Genomic DNA, 17,784 nt, shown 5'->3' with positions numbered 1-17,784 from the left:
AACATTTTCACAAGGAAAATGAACAAGGAGAAGGAAAAGGAAATCCTATAATTTATAAAACTATATGAAACGTGAAATAATCCATCTGGATTAGCTCTAGCTTAATTATAATGTAAAAGCTGATGAGCTTGGTGGACCGCCACCCGCCCCCGATCCTGCCACTAGAAGTGATAACACTACACTCCTGATGATCTGACAAAACTCCAGTATCTCTTTTGCCTGGTATCCCTCCTCCAGCTCACTGCCTGCTTCAGCCATGTGTCTTCCCTGATCCAGGAACTTGGACTCTTATCTCATTCTTGCACAAGCAACGACTTCCTAACCCTCCCATTTACAACCCCCTAGTAGCTCTGGTCAGTGAGACATGCAGCTCACAGCTGGTTGGCAGAGCCATGGTGACTGAAGCCCTTGTGTCTCATAGAAAGAGGAGGCTTTTAGAAACCTAAGATGGCATCCATGCTGTAGTAGATGATGTTGGGACCCAGGCCAGAACCCCCTTTCTGGCTGGTACATCTAGTTCTAGCTGCTTTGAGTGCTGTGGCTAATTGCAAGGCCTGTGACTTGCCCTTGGCTAATGGAAACCACTTAATCCAGAATTGTATGGGAGGTTATACCTGCCTCCTATGGGGGTGGGGCAATAAGTGACTAATCCAGAAATACAAAAATCCAGTACCTTTTCTGAAGGTGGTATAACTCTGTTGTGTGATTCATGCCCCAGAGCTCCCATATCCACTCTAGATCAGGTCAAGTCTAGACTTTTACAAAAGACCAAATCCTTTCTGGGCTACTTCTTCCTTATCCTGATTTCCTGCCTCACTTTTGGACTTTTCTAGAAGGGCATGGGCTCAATTAATCACATGTCCTCATCCCTGTTTCAGGCTCCACTTCTCAGGAGCCTGACCTAAGACACTCTCCCACAGCTAGAATTTGTATAAACACTCACTAGAGCAAGCTCCCATGTCTTCCTCCAAAACAGGAGTATCTCCTACAGAAACCCACAGGTCCAGCCCTAAAATAGAAACTGACCTTAATCACATAGTAAGCCAGACATGCACACAACCTGCAGGAAGAGGGCAGGCTTTCTTTACACTACTTCTCAGCCATTCATAGGCTTCACACAGTTGGATAAACTAATCCAGGCAAAAATGTCAGAGTCAGGGCACTCTCCTGAGAATAGCTGGTTACAAGGATGGAGGAAGGTGATGGAGGAGAGAAATGTTAAGAGCTAGCCAGGGCCTCCAGGACAGGGATGATAGCTCCTCAGGCCAGCATCCTCTGGGTGCTGCACACATCTCTGATAAATTGATGTTGACCTAAGTAATAAAGATCCAAGAAAATGGAAAGAAATAACATTTGATTCAGCAGAAATGGGCCATACATCTGTTTCAGTCAAAACTTTTTGAGTCCAGGACATCCCAGTGTTCTTGTCAAGACATACCAGGACTCAACACACTTTCCAGGCACCTGACAATCTGTACCTCTTACTTAATAGATCATTATGCACATTTAATGTTTAACAATGGTCTGGTAGTGCTGTAATTGACATCTAGATTAGCCCTAAGAAAGGATTTCCTGACCAGCAGGAGAACGTTCCAAATCACCGAGTGGTTGCTTAATGTCATATTCCAAATAATGAAGACGTGAGCAACTTATCACTCCCATCACTTTTCAAGTGTTAGCAATTTAAATCACAAAATCAATCAGAAAAGGTAGTATCACTAAGGAAAAAGTACATTTCCATCTCAACTGTAATGTTTTCTGAATGCTCCCTCCACTTTCATCATTGGCCATCTGTCTGCTTAACATGTGCTATTTGAGAATGATTCTCCTCTAGGTCTCTGGTGGCCTTGCTTTGCTGCTTTCTCCACCCTTCGCTTCTCAGCAACTAGTCCTATGCAGAACTAAGAATGACTCCAGTAAGAGGAATTTAGGTGGGACCTAAGAAATGATTTTCTGGTTTTAAAAGATACGAAGCACTGAAAAAAAGTAGTAGAGGGAAGTTATGGAATCTCCGTGGGGGTGGCCTTTGACAGTTCCAACCCTCACAGAATCACAGATTCATGGAGTTTCAGGACTGCGGTGAACATAGGGGGCATCCAGGCTAACCTCTGCTCTAGAACTTAAGCCTTCTCTGCAATATTTCAACTAAGTATTCAGCTGGACCATGTTTGCACAGCACCAATCACGGAGAGCTCACCCTCTCTCAGTACAGACAGTTTTATGGCAAGATCATTTGGATTCTGAGAAAGTTCTTCCTTGCACTGCATTCACATCTGTCTATCCATAACTACCACCTCTTATCTTGGAGGCACATAAAACATACATACCCCTTGTGTGGTCTCAAGTCTATCAAGTCACTCCTCTAGGCCTAATAGCCCCAGTGCCTCCAACTCTTACTTGTGGACATGGGTTCTAACCTGCTCCCCAACCTCCTCACTGCCCTGTAGACAGGCACCAGGGTTCCCTCAGTGTATGGGGCCCAGAACTGGACACATATTCCAGGGAGCAGAGAAGGGTAAGTCTATAACCTACTTCATTTTGGTCTCTTTACCTCTGTTAATACATCCAGTTCCCACTAGCTTTCAGGGTGTAATTTCTGTTCCACGCTTTCTTTCTTTCCTTTCAAGGGCTTTCTCTGCTGGGAATTTCAGCTGCTTACATTGGGGTCTGGAGCCTGCTGTGTACCTAGCTGGGTATACTTGTGTAACCTTGCATTAGTGAGTCCAGCTGTCTGAACTTGTTTCCTCATCTGTGAAATGAAGATTAAAAGAGTACCTACTCATACAGTTGTCATGGGAAGTAAATGAGATAATGGACAGAAAATGCCTGACACATGGCAAGAGCTCAGTATACATTAGCTTTCTTTCCCCTTTCTCATTTCTCAGCCCCAGGGCCTGGCTAACAGCTGGGGGCATCTCCAGGCCTGTGTGTGAAGGGGAAATCAATGGGTGGAGTAACAGGACAGTAACCAGATGGCTCAGATTTCCAGCGACAAGCTTCATTTAAAATATTCTGTTCTGTGATTGGATGATGAATTAGACAATCTGGTCTGATTTTTAGTTTGAAAAATATGGTCACTAGAGTTGATGATGACATGGCACGAATGTCCTATCTTGGACCAGCAGACCTGAGATGGCAGAGATTAGGCTCTGGTCAGGAAACAATGTGTCCATGCTATGTGGTAAAATCAAACAGTGACCTCAAGGTGATCTGGCAACAGAGGTAGAAGAAAATTAAGGTCTCCTTTCCAGCTCTAAGATCCAACCTGGACCCCTTTTTCTTTTATTTTTTTAAAGATTTATTTTATTTATTTGGGGGGGGCAGAGAGAGGGGAAGAGAATCCCAAGAAGACTCCCCACTGAGTACAGAGTCCAACTCAGGGGTTTATCTCACAACCCTGAGATCATGACCTGAGCCAAAATTGAGAGTCAGAGGCCCAACTGACTGAGCCATGCAAGTGCCCCACCTGGGCCCCTTTTTCATATAACTGGTCCCTGTTCTAGAATGGACTAGGCTTGGGCTGAGGGGGGACAGAATGTCTAATATGGAAGATTGAGTGTCCTTCACAGTTGACTGGCTACCTGACTTCAGGTGGAACCCTAGAATGCAGGCCAGTTGGGAAATAAGCTTGTTGATACCAGAACAGCCTTACCCCACCTGTGTTTGTGGTCTCTCTCTGCTTCTTCCTGCTCCCCTTCTCTTTCTCCTCTTGCACTGACTCTCTATGCCTCTGTCAGAGGTATCTGTCTCCATTTCTGTCTCCCCTACTCAGTGGCAAATATTGGGTAGATCTTTGGGCAGTTAAGTATACTGTCCAAGATAGATTTTGGGCAAAAGAACTGAAGTCCAGGAATCAGGAAAAGAATCAGGCTGTGGCCTGCTTACTGGAAATTTGTTTGTGGGATCTCAAGTAAATCACATCTTCTCTGAGTCTCAGTATACTCATGTGTAAGGTGGAACATTTGGACTAAGTGGCCTTTAAGTGTCCTTCCAGCTGGACACTTCCATGATTTCAGCATATGTGTTGTGGATATAGGCCATGGAATCTCTTTATTTATTTATTTATTTTTTGTGAACTGTCAGCGCATTTCTCTGTCTCTCCATCTCTCCCTCTCTGTCTCTTTGTCACTCTTTCTCTGCAGTTCCCTCTCCCTCTTAGGCTCTGTCCAGTAGCCACCCCCCCACCACCACTTCTTCCTTCTCAGATGTCCTGTCCTGCCTTTTATCTTTGGTGAGGACGCTGATTTTCAGTAAAGACACACGTATCCTACCTCTGGGTGCCCCAGGCACCTCAGCCTGGGCTCTCCGCCATAGGGCCCCACTGTACTCAGGGTACCAAGCTAGCCAACTTTGGGCCTGAGGAAGGGGGCTGGGCAAGCCTAGTAGACAAGGCCTAGGCTGCCTACCATGGTCCTCTGCTGCCACCTGTCGTTAGTCTGGAGTGACATAGCTCTGGGGGCTGCCTATACCCACAGGGGCCACAAATGCAGCTCCCGCCAACAGGAATCCATTACATACAGTGTCCTGCCAGGCCTGATTTAAAGCTCATCCTGTAATCCGTCTTGCGCCCCCTCTGGGCCTGTCTCCGGTTTCCTTGCCTGTGAAATGGATGGAAGTTGTCTTCAGCTCTGGCAGAACGAGGTGAGGAGTGGGGGCACAAGAACACCTGGCTTTCCATCCTGCCCCTGCCGTAGGCATGGTGGGTGACCTGGGGTGAGTCCTTCCCCTTCTTTGGATCCTGTGAGAGACAGACATGGTTGAGAGAAAGCGGGCAAGATGGATTCTTATTTCAAACAAGCAACATGTTGCTGAGAAGCTGGAAGTGGATGTGCCCTCTGTGTCTACAAAACGTTGGCCAGGCCACAACTCCATCTTAGCAGCCAAGTCTTTCGCTCACTCATCCACTCCATTACTTACTCATCCATTCATTCTACCAAGTAGCCTGGGCTGTGGGAAACAGTCCTCAGCTGGGAATCAAGAGCCCTGCCTTATTGGGTCAGCTCAGCCCCTGGCTCTCTAACCTGGGGCAAACTTGTACTTCTCTCTGAACCTCCATTCTCTCTTCTGTGACACAAAGGGATTGGGATGGACTGGAGGAAGTCCCCCATTCTGCCATTCTAAGATGATGATTCTCTGATTGCAGGTGCCCTGACAAACAGGCTGGGTGATGGAACAATTACACATCTCCACACAGAGATCGGGGATATCCTGCCTCATACTCCCCAGACGCCCCTCATCTCCACCCCCCAGGCCTCTGACTGGCCTTCACAAAACCAACCAGCAAGGGAGCCCTTGCTGTGTTCCTCCTTTCTTCCTATAGGGCACTGTTCTAGTGCCAACTGTCAGGTCACATGGCTGGCATAGAGGACTAGACATTATCTAGCTAGCCCTGCCCACTTGGGTCCAGGAAAATCAGTTCCTGGCACTGATACGTGCTTTAGACTTCCTCCTGGCAATGTCAGACCCAGAGTCCTTGGAGGATAAACGGGCTGGAGCTGGTCCAAGTCAGACCCAGAGTCCCAAACTCCTACCCTGTCGGGTTTGAGGCCATAGAAACCTCTGCTGCCCAGCAAATGGCATCTGAAAATAAGGCTTTCTTGGGGAGCAAAAAGCCCATCTAGGGGGCTAGTGGCCCATCCGGCCCATCCAGGGGGCTGGTGGCCTCCTGGCCCAAGGTATGCTCCCAGAAACACTTCACTGAAACCAGGCTTCCTGGGTTGGCTGTGGCCTCTCAGCCTGGCTACTGCCATTGGCAAAGGACCATGCATGGAATTGCGGCCAGGTAGCAACCTCTCAAGAAGAGCTGCCTAGTGGTGTCTGGGAGCTGTTCCTCATCTTCCTGCCCCCACAAGGCCCAACCCCCCACCCGCCAGCCACCCATGAGGGAGGTCCTGCCCACATCTGTTGCTGGCCGTCACATCTGCAATGGATTACAAGGCTGGCCCTGGCTCAGGCTCATCCCAGATGTGGATTCCCCTGGAATGTGCCTTCTCTCTAATTGTCCAGCCTCTGAAGGGTCCTGGCCCCTCCTTTTTGTCCTCCCCTGCTGCACCCCAGAGAGCATGCTGAGGCCTTCCTCCTTTCCCACAGCTTGTGCCGGAACAGCCACAGCCGGGACTAGGGCCAGCCCAGTGGGGGGCCACACTCTCCTCCAGCCAGGTCTGTGGGTCTGGGGAGGGAGAGTGTCTTAGCCCATCCCCCCTTCTTTTTTCTTGGGGCCAGGCACTGGGGGGCAGAGGGGGAAATTCTGGAAAACTCACTAGAGGTGAAAGAATTTGGCTCTGCAGTGCAGGCTCCTCCTAATCCCTGGCCCTTCCTGGGAATGCCATTAACCTCCCCAGCCCCACTGATGGAAAGAACAGCTCTTCCCTGGGCCAGGCCAGCTCCTCAGAGGCTCCCAAATGACAGCCTGGTTGGGCGAAGTGGCTCTCCAGGGTTCCAACCGGCATCTTCATCCCCAGGCTGTTGCAACAGCCTCCCAAGTGGTAGCGTGGGCTCCAGTCTTCCTCACTTTAAGCAGTCGTTCCTGGGGCCTACTGAGATATTTTTTAAGGCACAAATCCTTAGCCCAGACTTTGGTTTGAAATCCAGCTCTGCCACAAAGTGGCTGTGTGGTCCTAGGCAAGTGACTTCACCTCTCTTAGCCTCAAAAATCCTCTTGCATGAAAGGAAGATATCACCATCATTACTTTTTGCTGACATCTATTGAGTGCTTACTATGACCCAGGCTCTGTTTTAAGCACTTTACATGCTTTACCTCAGTAAAACCCTATGGAAAAAGTGCCATTATTGCCTCTGTTTTCACAGATGATGAAACTGAGCCATTGAAAATTGCATCACATGCCCAAGGTCACACAACTAATAAGGAACCAGAATTTGAACCAGGCTATCTGATGCCTGAGCCTACAGACAAGAATGATTCCATTAATGAAATCTAGTATATTCTGCATTATTATTAAAAGTAACCTGATGGGGCTTCTGGATGGTTTAGTCAGTTGGGCATCTAATTCTTGATTTTGACTCAGGTCGTGATCTCAGGGTCGTGGGATCGAGCCCAGTGTTAGGCTCCTCACTCAGTGCAGAGTCTGCCTGAGATTCTCTCTCTCCTTCTCCCTCTGCCCCTCCTCCTACTCTGTCCCTCTGTCTAATAAATAAGATCTTCAAAAAAGAGTAATAATCTGAGAATCTTCCTGCTTAAAAACCAACAGGTCTCAAATACTTCCAAGATAAAGCTCAAATTCCCAACCTGGTCTTTAAGGTCCTTCAAAATCTAGTTTCAATTCATTATTTTACCTTTGTTCTGCCCATTTTGCTCTAGGTCTTTTAGACTACATTTACCAGTTCCTCTCATTTACATTTGCTGCTCTGTGCCTGTGTACATTGTGGTTCTCTCTGCTTGGAATCCTTTTCCCTGTACACCTGCTATTCTCCTGCTCATTCTTCAAGATTGAAACCAACTGTCATCACCCCTGTAAAGCCCTTCCAGATATCTGATTCCTCCTCTGTGCAACCACAATATTTTGTCCATGTATCTGTTATTGTTATTTTTACACTTTATTTTAAGGGGGAAACTCTTGTCCCCTCTCTGGGCATTAGTATCCTTGGTGGACAGCTTCTAAGGATTCTTCCAGACTGGCCTTCCTATGACCTCGATGTCAGTGCTTGAGAAACCTTTAGACTGGATATGTCCCCCAGTCAACAGCCTGGGGAGGGGATACGGAGATGAAGAGAAAAGATGGTGTGGGAAAGAGGGACAAGGTCTTGAGTCTTGACACTTCTCTCTTTCTCCCTGACAGGCTTCTTTCCTCATCCCTCACAAACTTTTTGACAAATCCACTTCCTCCAGTCTTTCCTGCCCCTCTACCAGTCCCAGAAATGGGTCACCCATTCCATAACACCCCAACCCAGGAACAATGGTCTCCGAAAAATCCACTCTCAGAAAAGATTAATCACTGCTGTTTATTGTTTAGCTGAGGGGTGGCCCAGCTAGACATCTGTGCACATGCATCTGCGTGCCTGTATGTCTGTCCATTTTTATGTTAGGATTGGTATCCTCCATTTGGAGGACCTATGTCCAGAAGCCTGATCTGAATTGAAGCCCTGGTTGAGAGCCCAAGTTAAGCCTCAGGACTACCATCCTTCCTTCTCCTGGACACAAAACTGAGAAAGAACCCCAGGGCACATCAGAGCTAGAAGGACCTTTAGGGCTTATTAGGTCTACTGCTGCCCCCTACTTGTTCCTCAGTGATGCAAATGGGGAGCTGTGGCTCAGAGAACTTGTTTGAGGACCCAAGGCTCATCAGAAAAGCTAGGAGTAGAATTCTCTGCATAACACAACTGAATCCTCAATTCTCAGTCTCTAATCCCTTTTCCTCTAGGAAACCTTCCCAAATTAGCCCTACACTTGTTCTGACAACTTCTCAACTGTTGCCTCCTTAGCATTTATGCCTTCACAGCACATTAGGCTAACAAGGGTAGCCCTGCATCCCCTCTGCCATGTGGTGTGGTGTGTGTCTTTCCTATGGTCTGTGTCCCATCTCCTCTCCTAAAACAATGACTGATTGACAGAGATGGACAGAATGACTGGCTGATTGCTCAGCTGACCAAGACTGGTTGACAAACAGATGGACTGTCTGGCTGTATGACTGACAGACTGTCTTTCTGGCTAATAGAGAATGATAGTTGATGGACAAGCTGACTGACAGATAAACTGACAGACCTACTAGCTATGGAAAGACCCCAGAGGGCCCAAGAAAACTAGTACACCAAGCAAAGGGACAATGCATACTGAGAATCCCTCAGCAAACTTGTGTCAAGACATCTCCAACAGCCTGTCACCGATGAGACACAATGAGACACTGAGAAGTGAAGGAGGGGGTGGGGGGTGGGGATAATGGCTAATGGAAACCAGCTGCTGACCTGCCTCAGTGAGGAGACCCAGGTTGGGACTTGACCTGGTTCTTGGCACTAGGACATTCCTGGTGGACACCTTGCAGAAAGGTGGGAAGGAGCCAAGAGGGTACCTTTCCCAGAGCACGCTGAACCTCACCTGGGCTTTCAGGAAGAGGAATCTCATCCTTCTCCCTGTCATATCCTCCATCTAGTTGACACTTAAAAATAATAGACCACATCTGGCTTTTTACAAAGTAACAGGGCCTTCAGCAGGCTCGCAGGATTTTGAGCTGGTTCCTATTAAGTTCTTTGCAATTGGAAGGCATTCCATTTCCCACTCAAACCCTCATCATTTTGCTGACAAGTGAAAGTGTGCTTGGGGGCTGCTTTCTCATATTTTTCAGGATTGGTCATTTTGTCCCCTCCATGTCTGTCATGCTGCCTTTGTGCACTCATGGAAGGGGCAGGTATACATCTTGGAGGAGAGAGAGAGGTTTCCTCCCTCCCACCTTTTGAGCTTTACCTGAAGGAGCCTATTTGCTCATAGGATGAAGGCTCAGGTCCTGCAAGTAAAGAAAGTGAGAACCTCACTCCCTTCCACAGTCTTGCTAAGAACAGGCTGGGGATACCAAAGAGGCCTCTGGAATCTGGGAGTGCAAGGGAGGGAGGGAATCCTGTTTCCAGACTGCTGGGGCCATGGTCAGTCACACGTAATTGAAGTCATAACAAACACATTTGAAGCTCACAGACCTATGCAAAACAATGTGATTAACAAGGGAAGACATGAAGCAAATTAGCATGCCAGACAAGCAAATTGTTTTCAGGGCAATGGAGAAAACCAGAGGCCAGGCTGTTATACTGGCCACCTCGCTCCCACTGCACACCTGCCCTACCGACTTCTGGTCTTTTCCACTTAACCTCCCCCTGGCAAAAGCCAGCTGTTATCCACAGTCTAGGCATCAGGAGGGGCAAGAGGGAGGGGACAAGGCCATGAGCAGTTTGCAGTGAGGGACAATTGAAAGGACATTTAGAGTCAAAGGACACGAGTTCTATCTAATCCTTACTCTGCTGTAGATCAGTTCCATCGTGCTGGTAGGTTGACAGGACACATCTCAGTTCAACACAAGGAAGAACTTTCTGGAAGTCTAGGTGACAAAGAGGGAAATAGTGAACACTTATACTTGAGATATGCAATTAGAGCATGGGTTTCATTGTGATGTTGAAATACACTGAATACTTCCTTCTCATGCTGTGGCTTTACGGCTCTGTGACCCTAGGCAAATCACCTAGTTCATTTGAATCTAACTCTCTCTTTTGGGAAGAAGGAATAATGAAAAGCCCTGTCCCACCTCCCTTACAATGATATTGTGAGGCCTAAGAGATACTGTATACACGAGCACTATGGGAAGAAATAGAGAACCATAAAGGATGATTCAGGGTGTCAGTGCTTCCTGATCACCAGCGTGGCCTGTATTTCTGGGGGAGCAGACAGCCTCCTAGTGCATTCTTTCTGCTTCCCTCAAACCCTTCCCAGCTTCCAAGACCTAGCTGAGATCCCACCTCATCACTTCTCCGATCTTACTAGCCTCCTGACTTCTTTGTCCTGACTGCTACAGATGGTGGCATTCATAGAATTCACTAAATATTCAATTACTTCCTATTTTTTTAACCTCATCTTGAACTGTTTCTAATCACCTCATCACTTGTCACTTGTCTATCTCATCATCCAGACAATATTTAGCTCTTCATCACACACTTTGTTCCAAAATTATTCAAAGCAGTATCTAGACGGCAAGCTCCATGAGGGCCAGGACTGAAACATATTCATTTTAAGCAGACTAGACATCATATCAGTCAGGGTTCTGGATTACACACACCAGAAACAATTCTAGATAACTTCCTCATGTGGGAAGAATATAGCTCACAGGATCATCTAGAAGATTGGGATCTAATCATTAAACAAGGGAGATGGGATCGAGCCAAGAGCCTCCCTTAACACCAGACTGCTACATGCTGTCACTAACATTGCCACCTCAGAACACTTACCCCTGTGCCAGCAAATTCTGGGTTCTGATATAACCATCACAAATAATCTCTTGACATCAATGGAAGAATCTGATTGGCTGTGCCCAGGTCATATGACATGCCTAGAGCTGTTAGAGAGCTATAAGGAGAAATACCTGTCTCCCTTTGGCTTCTGGACCTATCTTAAGAATGCCACCCCAACCAGGGTGCTTGGAAACTGGTCAGTCACCACTGCCTCCTCCCATCTGTTTTTACAGCAGTCATTCAGTAGTTGTGGTTGGGATTTGATTTTGATGTTCATTGAGGTTTTCAGACTTCTCTCTACAACACCATTACCTACCACACGGCTGTGGTCATCCCCTGAAATTTGCTGTACAGCTAGGCATTGTTCCAATCTCAGAGAAGCCCCTAAGTGGGACGCGGAAACTAATAATCCCTGCTCAGCCTTAGTCTGGAATGACTCAGCTTCACTCAGTCCTCACACCCCACCTTGTCCCACCTTCATCTTTCCAGGCTAAATTCTTTGTTGTTTATCCTCCTACTTCCAATTTTACCTCACCTTCTTTCTCCAATGCTTTTTAAAAAAAATTTTCCAAATTATGATCTCTTGAGCATCAGTCCTGACTCTATCCTAGCAATATAATTTCAGGCTGCCTTTGTTAACACCTCACTCCATTCATACCAGTTCTAAGGAAACCCCAACCCAACAGCATAGCTCCATCTCTTCTGTGAACCAGCTTCTCCCCCAGAGTACCATTCATACCCCTACTTCTACTACGAGACCAGTGCAGTCAGACCTGCTAGGAAAAACCTGTGGTGGAGAAGGGGATGTTGGGTAGATGGTCAGCAGTAGCCACTCTACTTGGATCTACTTGCCTATGAAATTATTATCCTGGATCTCTAATTTTACAGTTATCTGCAGCCCCATTTGCCTTGTGGAATAGGGCCTGAACTTCCTGGGAATCTACTCCAGAAGGCTTTGGAGAAGCTACACAGGAGTGAGTTCTAGGTAGTCCAAAACTCAGATGATTCCAACCTGGGGCCCCTTCAGCTCAGTTGGGAGCTTTCCCCCCATCTAAGGGAAGGCTTAGCTGTTCGTAACCCATACTGTCCTTGGTGTAGCTGCCAACCATTCCATATGACTCTCCATAGCTATTTCTGCATCAACCACCAGAACCTGAGTTTGGGCCTCAAATGTAGGTTCAGTTGTTCCAGGTTATTTTTAATAATAATAACTTCAACCTCAATCTCACAGCAGGAAGTAATTTTATCAACAGGGAAAATTCCAGTGCATTGTGGCGGAGTCAACTGCTCACTAACAATCAGTGCTTCTCTTGCACAGTATAAAGTTTTGCTGGGAACCAACTGCCCAGCTAGGGACTACATTTGTCAGTGTCCTTCTATCAAAATTAGGTCATATGATGGGTTATTGTGGCAATAGGAGGTGAGCAGAAATGATAGGTATCACTCACAAATTGAGATAGTTAATATTAGGTGTGCCTTTCTCACACTGTCCTCTTCCCTTGCAACTTTGGGACATGTGGCAAAGATGCTGGCATTACAAGATGGATGAAGCTGGATCTCTGAATGACAAGAGGGAGCAGAGGACCCCCATACCTGCAGACCACATTAAACTTTTATTATGTTAAGCCATTGAGATTTCAGGGTTGGTGTTACAGTGGTCAAATACCTTAAGCCAACTGTGCAGCCTAGTTTTGTCTTCCATAGCTGGCTATGAGAAACTCCAGTCAGCAGTTTTGATCAATGCTTGATTCGTTATGGGGCTTTAGGCTCCCCTCTCTACTCCCTTATGTAAGTTGGTATTTAAACTTATCCAAAACACAGAACTTTGGATCCTCTTCGCCAGGGGACCAAGAACTTAATATATGCTTCCCCAGCACTTTCTCTCCTCCAAAGGACTTATATTAAATTCAACCACTGTCCATTGCTGATGGATTTTGTACTTTGAACACAGGTACCTCCTCATGAATGAGACCCTGGAAGCTTTCTGACATACCTCCTTAGCATAGTCTCCAAGACATTTCTTTAAAAAAATATATGTATTCCTTAGAGCTACCCTATGACCCAGCAATTGCATTACTAGGTATTTACCCCAAAGATGCAAATGTAGTGAAAAGAAGAAGCACATGCGCCCCAGCATTCCTTATTGTGGCACCTGTCTCAGGCTCCTGTGTCCCATTGGCTCCAATATCTGTTTGGTTCTTTCAAAATTAATTCTACCATATCCCTCAAGGAATATGGAGAACTTCATATCTCCAGAAGCAAACCAAATGTCTATAAAGATTCTGTGCCTGCTTAACCCACTGAGCCACCCTGGCACCCCTGGCCGTTGTATTTTTATATTAGCAAATACCTGTAAATATCTAGCCGAAATAAATAAAACACTCAGTGATGGGAAGTTGTAATTGCTGTTTCTTACAGATGTCCCATGCAGGGGTGCCTGGTGGCTCAGTGGGTTAAAGCCTCTGTCTTTGGCTCGGGTCGTGATCTCAGGGTCCTGGGATCGAGCCCCCGCATTGGCCTCTCTGCTTAGCGGGGATCCTGCTTCTTCCTCTCTCTCTCTGCCTGCCTCTCTGCCTACATGTGATCTTTGTCAAATAAATAAATAAAATCTTTTTAAAAACAATTGCCATGCAGGTTACTGATTTTGGCAGTCAGAGTTACTGGACTTCTTTCCCATCGGAGTGGAGTTCAAGTGTGTGTTCTGTAGGACCCCGTGTTTGATGCGTCCTGTTGGGGGTGGGGAGTGGCGTTTGAGCCTCCCAGGGCTGCCCTAGCAAAGTAGCCCAGACGGGAGTGACAGCGGACAGGAGCAGGCTTCCAGATCTGAAGGCAAGAACTCTAGATCCAGAGGTGGTCGGGGCTGGGTCCTTTGGGGCTGTGCTGGAGAATCTGTCTCCTGCCCCTCTCCCAGACCCTGCTGCTTTCTGGTGATCGTTGCCTGCTTTGGCCTGATGCTTCGCCCCAGTCCTGGTCTTCATCTTCACATGGCCTTCTCCCTGTGTGTGTGTCTGTGTACACATTTCCTCTTCTTATAAGGACACTGGTCACTGGAGAGGGCCGTCCTATCTCCAGATAAGGTCACATTGTACTGGGGATTGGAACTCCCGACATAGGCAGGGTGTGCCTGGGCGGCTCTGTTGATGTGAAGTGTCTGCCTTTGGCTCTGGTTATGATCTCAGTCCTGGGATTGAGACCCGCATCAGCTCCCTGCTCAGCAGGAGCCTGCTTCCTCCTCTCCCTCGCCCTCTGCCCCTCCCCCTGCTTGTGCTCCCTCTGTCAAATAAATAAAATCTATTTTTAAAACTCCCAACATAGGAATTTATGAGGAGGCACAATTCAACCCACAGCAGAATCCGAAGACTTGAGTTCAGAAAGAATACACTTGGGGGAGAAAGTGTCTTTTATTCTGGTTATAAAAACAGTGCAATAAGAAAAAAAAAATTCTGTGCCTGTGTTGATTTTCTGAAGAAAATCTTAGGCTTGAACCGGCCTAGAAAATTGCCAACAAAAAGAGGCTCCCAGCTTCTTGGTGAAGCACATCTACCAACTGTGACCCTCCTCCCGAAACTTTAGTGCTGAGGTCACAGCTCTCTTCACCACATCCCTCTCCTGCTGGGAGGGGCTCCCTGGCACCATTACTGTCTGAGCTGTGTCCACTTTGTCTCTTAAGCCCCAGGCCCATTTTGCTAACAATTTTGAGGCCAGAGGCCCACCCCCGGATTCAGCTCTTTAGCATGCTTTGTTTTGGGTGCAGTTAGATTGCATTACAATTTAACAATCCTGGACAGCGTCCATCCCCTTCATGCCCTTGTCCCACTCCCCCCATTCCACATCATATAACCCTGTTATTATGCTTTTTAATATCAGAAGAGTAGGCCCTTTATGGGGGGAAGGGGAAGGTCTTACTATTACCTGCTCAATCATACACAGAGAGTCCAGAACAATGTAAAGAATAGTCTACTCCAAGCTCCCATGCCTCTTACAATCTGAAGAATCCTCCCTACCACCCTTCCTAAATTTGGAATTAGCTCCTATGTCTGAGTCAATGGCCTTAGCAGGCCTTTGCTCTTCCCTTTAAGGGCCACCCACAGAGTTGTCTCAAGGAGCCTCTCCTCTGGAACTGCTTTCTTCCTCCCTCACCCCAACTGAGGCTCCTTGGCCTTTGAAGCTTTCTAGGACTCAAAATTTCATCTCTGCTCTTCCTTGGCCGTAGGGTTGGGGTGTCATTCATACCGCTGCATCTAGTTTGCCCCTGAGTGGAGCTAGAAAGGGCTTTGGACACTTACAGGAAGAAAAGTAGATGAAGAAAAACATTGCTTACTGGTCCAGCTTCACTGTCAAGCTATTATAAGACAATCAGGCCTTTCACACTGACAAGACTGCCTCTCACCTTGCCCCCTGTGTGTAATGCTGCTAGAAGAATCTCATATTGATCTTCTCCTCTTTGAGTTGCATGGCAAAAGTACCCCTTGTTTACCTTCCAGCTTGGTATGGTTGGGGCCCAAGAATGGTACAGGGGGAAAAATCCTTCTAGCCACATCAGACAACTCCTTTCATGGGATACTACTACGGGCTTCTTCTCAACTTCTCTAGACTACAGCTCTGCCCCCATCTTTCTCTTTTATGCCATTTAATAATCATTCATTTGTCAAAACTCACTGTGCCAGGCCCTAAGTAAGGTGCAGGAGGTACAAATAGGTACAGATACCAATGTAGTTTCCACTCTCCGTGAGAAAGCACATGACGAAAACAGACAAATACAATATTCTGCACTCAGCACTATGACAGGAGGAGGCAAAGAAGACTGTGGGAACACAGGAAAGGGTCACCTTGTGCAGACTAGCATAGTTAGAGAAGGCTTTCCAGAGGAGGGGGCACTTGAGCTGAGGCAGCATAGGAGGCAACCCAGGCAGAGATAACACCTAGAGGAAAGACGGGGTGAAGTGAAATGAGAGTAGTAAGCTATAGTCAGGCAACTCTGTGTAGTTTAGTGTTGCTAGAACATAACATGCAAGGGAAGGTGCGGTGAAAGGTGAGGCTGGGGCAAGTGGCAGGATGCAGGCCCAGGAAAACCTTGGCACCCAATTAAACACCTGGCTCCTATAACCCAAGGGTGGTAATCAAATATTTAATGACTGGAAGGGCATGCTGTCCAACCAGTCAAAATGAGGCAATGTCCAATTCAGAATAGATGCTGGCTGTGCATGGACCAATGATCAGTGAGGAGAAGGGTCTCATCAAAACTTTTGTTCTGCACCTGACCCCAGGATTTGCTTAACTCTGTTAGAGGAGAGAAAATATCTGTTAATAACTGAGGTTATATTTCCCTAGAGCCCAGGAGGTGAGAATAAAAGTCAGATTTTGATTGATTTAGTGAAAATAAGGATATTGGCTATTTCTGGTACACTTGTCTTTGCCCTTATTAAAGAGTAAGGCAGGTACTAAAAAGAGTTATCCTGGGCCTGGAGTCCTCAGGTGCTTACCTGTGTGTATGGGGGGGGGGCAGGGGCAAGAAAAGGCAGAGTTTCTCTCGGTTTGACAGGTAAAGCTCACTTGAAGTGGGTTAAAACCTCTGGGGATACCCCACTTCTCCCAGCTTGATAGTATGTCACTTAATCAAATAATCACAGTGCCCTCTGGTGGGCTGCAGGGGTCCGGGGGGCTGAGGAAACCTTAAAATGACAGATTGGTGTGCCTGTTGCTGGTGATGCTCTGGGTTAGAAAATTGGCTTATGATGTCCATCTGAGTTCTGGCCTGCTGCATCTGGCTTCACACAACAGAGCCAGGTGAGATGGATCTGTAGCAGAGTCAGAGGATCACAATTACAGCAGATATGGACTGTGGAATGGGCTGCTCTGAGTCAGTAAGTGGTGGGGAGATGGGTGGGTCAGTGGTCTCCTTGTGGTGGTGGAATCCCTGAGGTTGTCTCCATGCTGGTCTCACACTTGGGCTTGGTTAATAGTACAAAAGGCATGTGCACATTTCTTGAAGCATCTCCCCAAAAGGGGTCACCACACAGGTACCTGGTCAGAGATGCAGATGCTAGAGAAGTGACTCAGAACATGGGTTTGAAGCCAGGCTGCCAGAATTCAAAGCCCAGTTCTATCACTTAGCTGTGCAAACTTGGGCAAGCTCTGTATCTCAGATTCCTTTTCTGCAAAATGGGGCCGCCTATCTCTGGTAATGTTGTAGTGAATTAGATAAGAGGCATAAGGACTTAGAAGAGTAGCTGGCACAGAGTAAGGGCCCAATCAATAATTGTTCTTGTTACAAGGGACCCAAGGCCAAGGGGAGTCTTACACTGGGTAAAGAAAAGGCCATTTTTGCAGGGATTGTCTGGGAAGTGTGACATGATGACTTAAGGGAAAGGAGTTAAGATTATTTGTATGGCTTTGGTTCCTGTGGGAATTTGGGGTTTAGGGCTAAGTGTAGTGGTCCTTTTGGTTGCCTAGGCATAGTTTTTTCTCTTTCTCTTGGCCTCCTGTCTCTGAGACATCTATCTTTATACCAGTACTATAATATCATGATTCTTGTAGCTTTGTAGTAAGCTTTGAAACCAGGAAATGTGGGAGGAGGAAGCAAGGTGGCAGAGAAGTAGAAGACTGAAATATCATCAGGTCCCAGAGGTTCAGCTAGATAGTTATCAAACCATTATGAACACCTACAAACTCAACAGGAATAGAAGAGAAGAAGAGCAGCAATTCTAGGATCAAAAAGTCGACCACTTTCCAGAAGGTAGGACATGTGGAGTAGTGAATCCGAGGTAACATATGGGAAGATAGATCATGGGGGGAGGGGACAGCTCCTGAAAAGCAGTAGAGCAGCTGAGCAGAAAATGGGAA

Source organism: Neovison vison, chromosome X (assembly GCF_020171115.1).
Source record: "Neovison vison isolate M4711 chromosome X, ASM_NN_V1, whole genome shotgun sequence".
NCBI lineage: Eukaryota > Metazoa > Chordata > Mammalia > Carnivora > Mustelidae > Neogale > Neogale vison.
The sequence above is the reverse complement of the archived record's forward strand: the minus strand, read 5'-3'. Positions refer to the sequence as shown.